This window comes from Protopterus annectens, chromosome 9.part0 (assembly GCF_019279795.1).
Source record: "Protopterus annectens isolate FY-2018-M chromosome 9.part0, PAN1.0, whole genome shotgun sequence".
Lineage (NCBI taxonomy): Eukaryota > Metazoa > Chordata > Ceratodontiformes > Protopteridae > Protopterus > Protopterus annectens.
The window spans coordinates 1,838,435,024-1,838,441,149 of record NC_056743.1 but is presented as its reverse complement, the minus strand read 5'-3'; the positions used below and the strand labels follow the sequence as shown (position 1 = coordinate 1,838,441,149).

Here is a 6,126-nt window from a genome sequence, read left to right as displayed (position 1 = left end):
AAAGAGAAAGCCCATGTGCAAATTAGTGGGTTGTACATGCAGGAGTTATGCACAATTGTTTTGTCATTTCAGGGAGAGGTGTATTCTGAGTATTTGGATAGTATCGTGCTGTAAACACCAAGGTCTTAAAGTTGCGACAAGCATATGCAGAACCAGGATTGGTTAAGGTGTTAATCATAATAATTCTTCTTCTCTTTCAGCTGTTACCGTTAGGGGTTGCCACAGCGGATCATCTGTTTCCATTTCTTCCTGTCTACTGCATATCGCTGTCACACACCAACCACCTGCATGTCCTCTCTCACCACATCCATAAACCTTATCTTAGGCCTTCCTCTTACCTGGCAGCTCCATTCTTAGCATCCTTTTCCCAATATACTCAGCATCCCTGCTCAGCACACGTCCAAACCAACGCAATCTCCCTCTCTGACTTTGTCTCCAAACCGTCCAACCTGAGCTGACCCTCTAATATACTGATTCCTAATCCTGTCCATCCTTGTCACACTCAGTGCAAATCTTTAACTCTTTCACTTCCAGCTCTGACTCCTGCCTTTTTGTCAATGCCACAGTCTCCAACCCATACAACATAGTTGGTCTCACTACCCTCTTGTAGACCTTCCCTTTCACTCTTACTGGAACCGGTCTGTCAAAAATCAGTCCTGACCCTCTTCTCCACCTATTCCACCCTGCCTGTACTCTCTTCTTCACCTCTCTTCCATGCTCACCATTACTCTGAACTGTTGATGCCAAGTACTTAAACTCATCCACCTTCGCCACCTCTACTCCCTGCATCCTCACCATTCCTCTATCCTCCCTCTCATTCACACACATATATTCTGCCTTAGTCCTGCTGACCTTCGTTCCTCTCCTCTATAGCTCCACCTTTCCAGGGTCTCCTCAACCTGGTCCCTACTCTCACTACAGATCACAATGTCATCTGAAAACATCATAGTCCACGGGGCCTCCTTATTTTTATTATTATTAATCATGTTAGCCATAATAATTAATAATATTAAAAATAAAATAATGAAATTAATAATAATGATGATGCAAAATTCTGAAACTTTTGATATACTAGTGGATTGCGTGACTCAAAGGATGGTAAGAATTAAACAATGTTACTTAAATCAGCTAGTCAAACTTCAAGTTTATACTGGAAAGTTTTTATGTGGAAATATATACACAAGGTTTGCTTCTTCCTATTAAATCTCTTAAGTTTAATAAAAATGACTTCTTCAGCTTATTGGAGATGCAGTAAGGATATAAAAGCTGATTTGCTACACGTTTATGGACTGTAAAACATTAAATGTATATTGGGAAGAGAAGTGTTTTTTTAGGAGTTGCAGTCTGATAATTGTTCTTTAACGAGATCATGAATACTAATGAAATGTTCCACTTCCTGCATCTGTGAAAGCCAAACAGCAAAACATGTTTTGGGCTCTCTTAGTACATGCCAGAAAAGTTATTAAACATTTGGAAATTGAACTAAGTTCCTATGTTCAAAACCCAAAAAGAAGTGATCAGAATCTCTAAATCATACCAAGACTTATAGGGGGTTGGGTATAACCTTGAAATGCTGCTATTGAAATAACTAGACTCAGCGTGTTCATTGTATAATATTATCTTCATAATTCAATGTATTTCTACAATTGGGTGCAGCGGTTAGCGTTCTCGCCTTCACAGAAAGAGGTCCTCCAGTTCAAGTCTTGGCTGGAGTGCCTTATGTGCGGAGCCTGCAATTTCCTCCCTACGCTCGCGTGGGTTTCTTCCAGGTACTCCGGTTTCCTCCCATATTCCAATGACATGCAAATACAGCGTTTCTCCGTTGGTCTCCACTGAAAATAGGCTCTGTCCCAGTCAGACTTTCCCGGTAAACACACGTTACATAAATAAATTGTATAACAGTACGTTATGTTTAAATTCTTCGTGTGTTTTATATATATATATAGTAAATATGTTAAAAATGAATGTATACGCTCTGAGAATTATTCAAATACCTTTCAATTACTTACTATAACTGAAGTTCCCGACAAGAGACCCTCATTTCCAGACATATACCCTGACTTGCAGAAAATGTTCCTGCCAAATGGCAGCCTAGCTGCTATTCTGCAAGTGAATTAGCGTGGTCTACTTTACTAGCAGTTAAGGCTGTGAACAGTCAAATTGTTTCCTGTAGTCAAAGGTCAGGGTTTGAATCATCCCATATCTATATCGAATATTTCATAAATAATTGTTTCTGGAGCTTTCTCCCCGGGCCTCCGCTGAAAACTGTCAGATCTATCCAGTCGGACCTCCCCAGTAAACAATTGTAAAATAAATAAATATCCGTTGAACGTCACTCAGCCACTTTCTGGCTAACCATGAAAAGGCACATTGTGCTCAATAAGTTTACCTGGTTAAGAAATAGATAAAATACTTAAAAGTACCCCCCAATTAATTTTCCTCTGTCCAGAATTCTTAAACAAAATAGTTGAAGTATGTCGGTTTGCTGTAACACTTGCGGCTTTCTGGCATATCGTTGCAGACAGCATACGTAGCATCCATAAAGTCTGGCTAATCAAACTGCTTAAAATACGAGGGCATGTTTTGGATTACAGCTACCTATTAAATACTATAAACTCAATAACCCTTTACCTCACCAACGAACAAAAAAATACGCAAGCGCTTCTCTTCAAAGCACCGTGATATGATAGTTTCTGATTGACAACGAACGATTCGTTAAGTGATGTAGAGCAGTCATGGCTGCAAATATTTCAAATGAAAAAAAATCTTCTAGTACGAAGCCTGAATCCCAGTAAAAAGGTACGACAGGCTTATCACAGAAGCATAAAATGTTACACATAGAGTCCAACACTCTCTGGAAACTGCGAAGAAAGTTTTAAAATCCTCTTTACTGTATTATTTTCGCCCAACCAATCAGAGCTGTGTTGTTCGTTGTACGTTTATAAGGCTTTAGTGTTAGTGGTATATTCTAAGCGTATAGTTTATAATTTATTTGCTGGTGAATAAACGAGGTTCTAAAAGTTTAGTTTTTGACGAGGAAACGGTAAGTTGTATTAGGGGGGTGTAGTACATAAAGTAATTTGGAGTTAGGATCTTTATTCAGAGAGCAAGACGAGTCGGTGGTAAATTGTGGTAGATAGGGTTGCCACCTTTTTAAATGCCCAAAGTGGGACATTTTTGGTACAAATGTCAAATTTTGCAGGCCGAAACATATCCATGGCCAGTACAAAGGACAAAACTTCACTTTTTTGCCTAAATAAAAGCTTATACTTGTAGCATTTTAGTTGCTTATTCTGTTTTGTATAACATTTAGGTGTTTCAGATATAGAATAACTGTTATATGCACCTCTTACATAAAATATAGGAAATAACTTTGTCCTAAAATCTAAAACATTTGCTTTGCAGGACACAACTGCCCAAAGAGGGACTGTCCCTCGCAAAGTGGGACAGGTGGTGGTAGATTGCAGGTCGGTAGGATTTGGAGTAAGGGAACGTAAAAAGTAGTACTGAGATTTTGTATTATGGATAATTATTAAATGGGGATATGAAAGTACGAAAGAAACAAACTGTAGTATCTGTGTTACTACTTGGAGTGGTTCTGTGGTGTCAGAATAATTTTGAAGTAATACTCCGATGTTGCTGACGTGTATAGTCTATGAAATACCAGTTTTTAAAAATGAGTGTAAAATTAGTGGAGTTTCTTTAGACGATATTAAGATATTGACAGTAATTATAGCAATCTCGAGTAGACTGCAGATTGATACTTGCAATATATTGGCACTAAGTACTGTTAAACACTAGGGGGTCTGGCAGCGGTCGCTTATAGCATGGTGGTGTAGCTTGCTTGCGCGTTTTAGTTTGTGGAAGACAAACATCAGTTTGCCTACTTCTAGTGAGGAGCTATCCTATGTTACATGGAAGTAACATATATGCCCTTCTATTTTGTGTAGTTATGGCTAGCCAGGAGATCCTGACTAAATAGTCAAACCAGTGAGATTGTTGTTTGACACAAAGCTTTCTTAACAAAGTGAGAGGACTGAGTAATTTATTAGAAAGCAGTAGAGCTGAAGGTGGATATTGTACCAGAGTAATGCAAGATATGGCTGTAAGCAGTAGAGCTGAAGGTGGATATTGTACCAGAGTAATGCAAGATATGGCTGTAATTATCAAGTAAAGACACCACTGAATGAGACATTAATAGGTTCATAGGTTTATACTAGGCTATCTCCCCTAAGGCATTTATAAGCCTAGCCCAAATTTTTGTGGCTTACGCCACCCCTTATATGAAAAAATACTGTGCCCATTAGTTTGGTGTGCCTCTGTCCGCCAGTGACACAGAGATGATTCCCGGGGTAAACCTACGATCTCCCATCCACAGGTCAAGATTTCTCTTGAACAGAGTCAGCGAGGTGCTCTGCCTCACATGGACCAGGATTTTATTCCACAGCATAGGGAGTCTCTGAGTGATACATCTATCCCTCCAGCACGTCCTATTTATATCCGTGCTAAGGTTTAAGTCGCTTGCTCTAGTGGTTTTGGTGGATTTGGATTTTTTGAGGTGGAGCATGTCCATTAATTCCGGGTTGGACATGGCCTTGTATGTCAGGCACATGTCACCTCTGAGCAGACGGTATGCGACTGAATAGAGCTGGAGTTTCTTCAATCTGGCAGCATATGACAGATTTTGGAGTCCCTTTATCCTTTTGGTGAGGAACTTTTGGGGTCTCTCCAATTCCTCAGATGTCGGGTGAGATACATCCCGAATGGGGCATTGTACTCGATCATTGGTCTGATAAGTGAAGAGTACAGGGGAACAATGACCTCACTAGATCTGGATGTGAATCCCTTCATGATCAGGTGGGCAATGTAGAAGGTCTTTCTAACCACTTTAGCAACGTGAGTGTCAAAAGAAAGGCCACTGTCAACCTGGGTCCCCAGGTCCCTGATAACTTCTTCTGTGCTTAGTGGATTGCCACCTATATGGTAGCTTGGGGTTACCTTGTTTTTCCCGAAGGGTATGACTACACATTGTTTGGCGTTTAACTTCAGGCCATGGCTCTGGCACCAGCTATCTGTTTCCGTGAGTCCCTTCTGAAGGATATCCGTGTCCGATGCACTTTCCACTATGGCACCCAGTTTGCAGTCGTCAGCAAACTTTGTCAGCCAAAGTCCTCCCATGTTGGCCTGTACTCTGAGAAGTAGATGCCGAACAATAGGGGGCCAAGGACCGAGCCCTGTGGGACACCACTTGTGACCGGCTTGGAGTCTGACATAGCGCCAGCAACTCTAACCCTGTGGGTTCTGTCCTTAAGCCAGTTTGCAACCCATCTTGTGACATATGGGTTTACATTTAAGCTGGTAAGTTTTTCTACAATGCCTGAGTGGGGTATTGTGTCGAAAGCCTTTGCAAGGTCAAGGTAGGCTGTATGGACTGCCTTTCCCTCATCAATGGCCTTGGTGACTGTTTCGAAGAAGTCGACCAAGTTCAAAGGCATGATCTTCCCTTGACGGCCAAACTGGGTCGGGTCCAATGTCTGCAAGTCCCCTATATCTTTGTTTATGAGCTCCATTATGATCCTCTCCATAGCTTTGCAGACTAGACTTGTTAAGCTTATGGGGGTAATTACCAGGGTCCGTGGGGCGCCTTTGTGGAGTGGGACCACAGTTGCCGCACGCCACTTGGGCACGTATCCTGTGGTAAGGCTGAGATTAAACAGCTGCCTTATGTGCGGGTTTAATTCCTCATTTAGCTCGTGTAGCACACAGCCGGGGACACCATCCGGTCCCATTGATGCTGTGTTTTTAGCTTTAGAGAGAGCAGCTTTCACCTGCGCGTTTGAGATGTCTGGGAGGCTACACTCGGCTGGGATAGTTATCTCTCCTTTAGGGAGAGGGTGAAGTTTGCACTGAACCTGTCTGCCAGTATGTTGGCAATGTCTGTGGGTTCAGTGATTTTTGTATCATTTTGGACTAATTCTGAGCATATCTGGGAGTTTCCACCCAGGTTCCTAACATAGCTGAAAAAGGCCTTATGATTTGAATCCATGGCAATTTTTCTCTCAAAATTGGCCTTAGTTGATTTTATGAGTGCTCGTTTTTTACTAATAATGATCAGGGGTGACTTCC

General features: G+C 41.5%; 1 protein-coding gene across 2 annotated transcripts in view; it reads left to right on the top strand.

Moving 5' to 3' along the window:
- Positions 1 to 2,915: 2,915 nt before the first annotated feature.
- Positions 2,916 to 6,126, top strand: part of UBL5 (ubiquitin like 5) — a 353,814-nt gene continuing 350,603 nt past the window's right edge. For both annotated transcript variants that reach the window (XM_044084696.1, XM_044084695.1), the window contains exon 1: positions 2,916 to 3,043. The gene's annotated coding sequence lies outside the window, so the exon portion shown is untranslated. The remainder of the gene's footprint in view (positions 3,044 to 6,126) is intronic.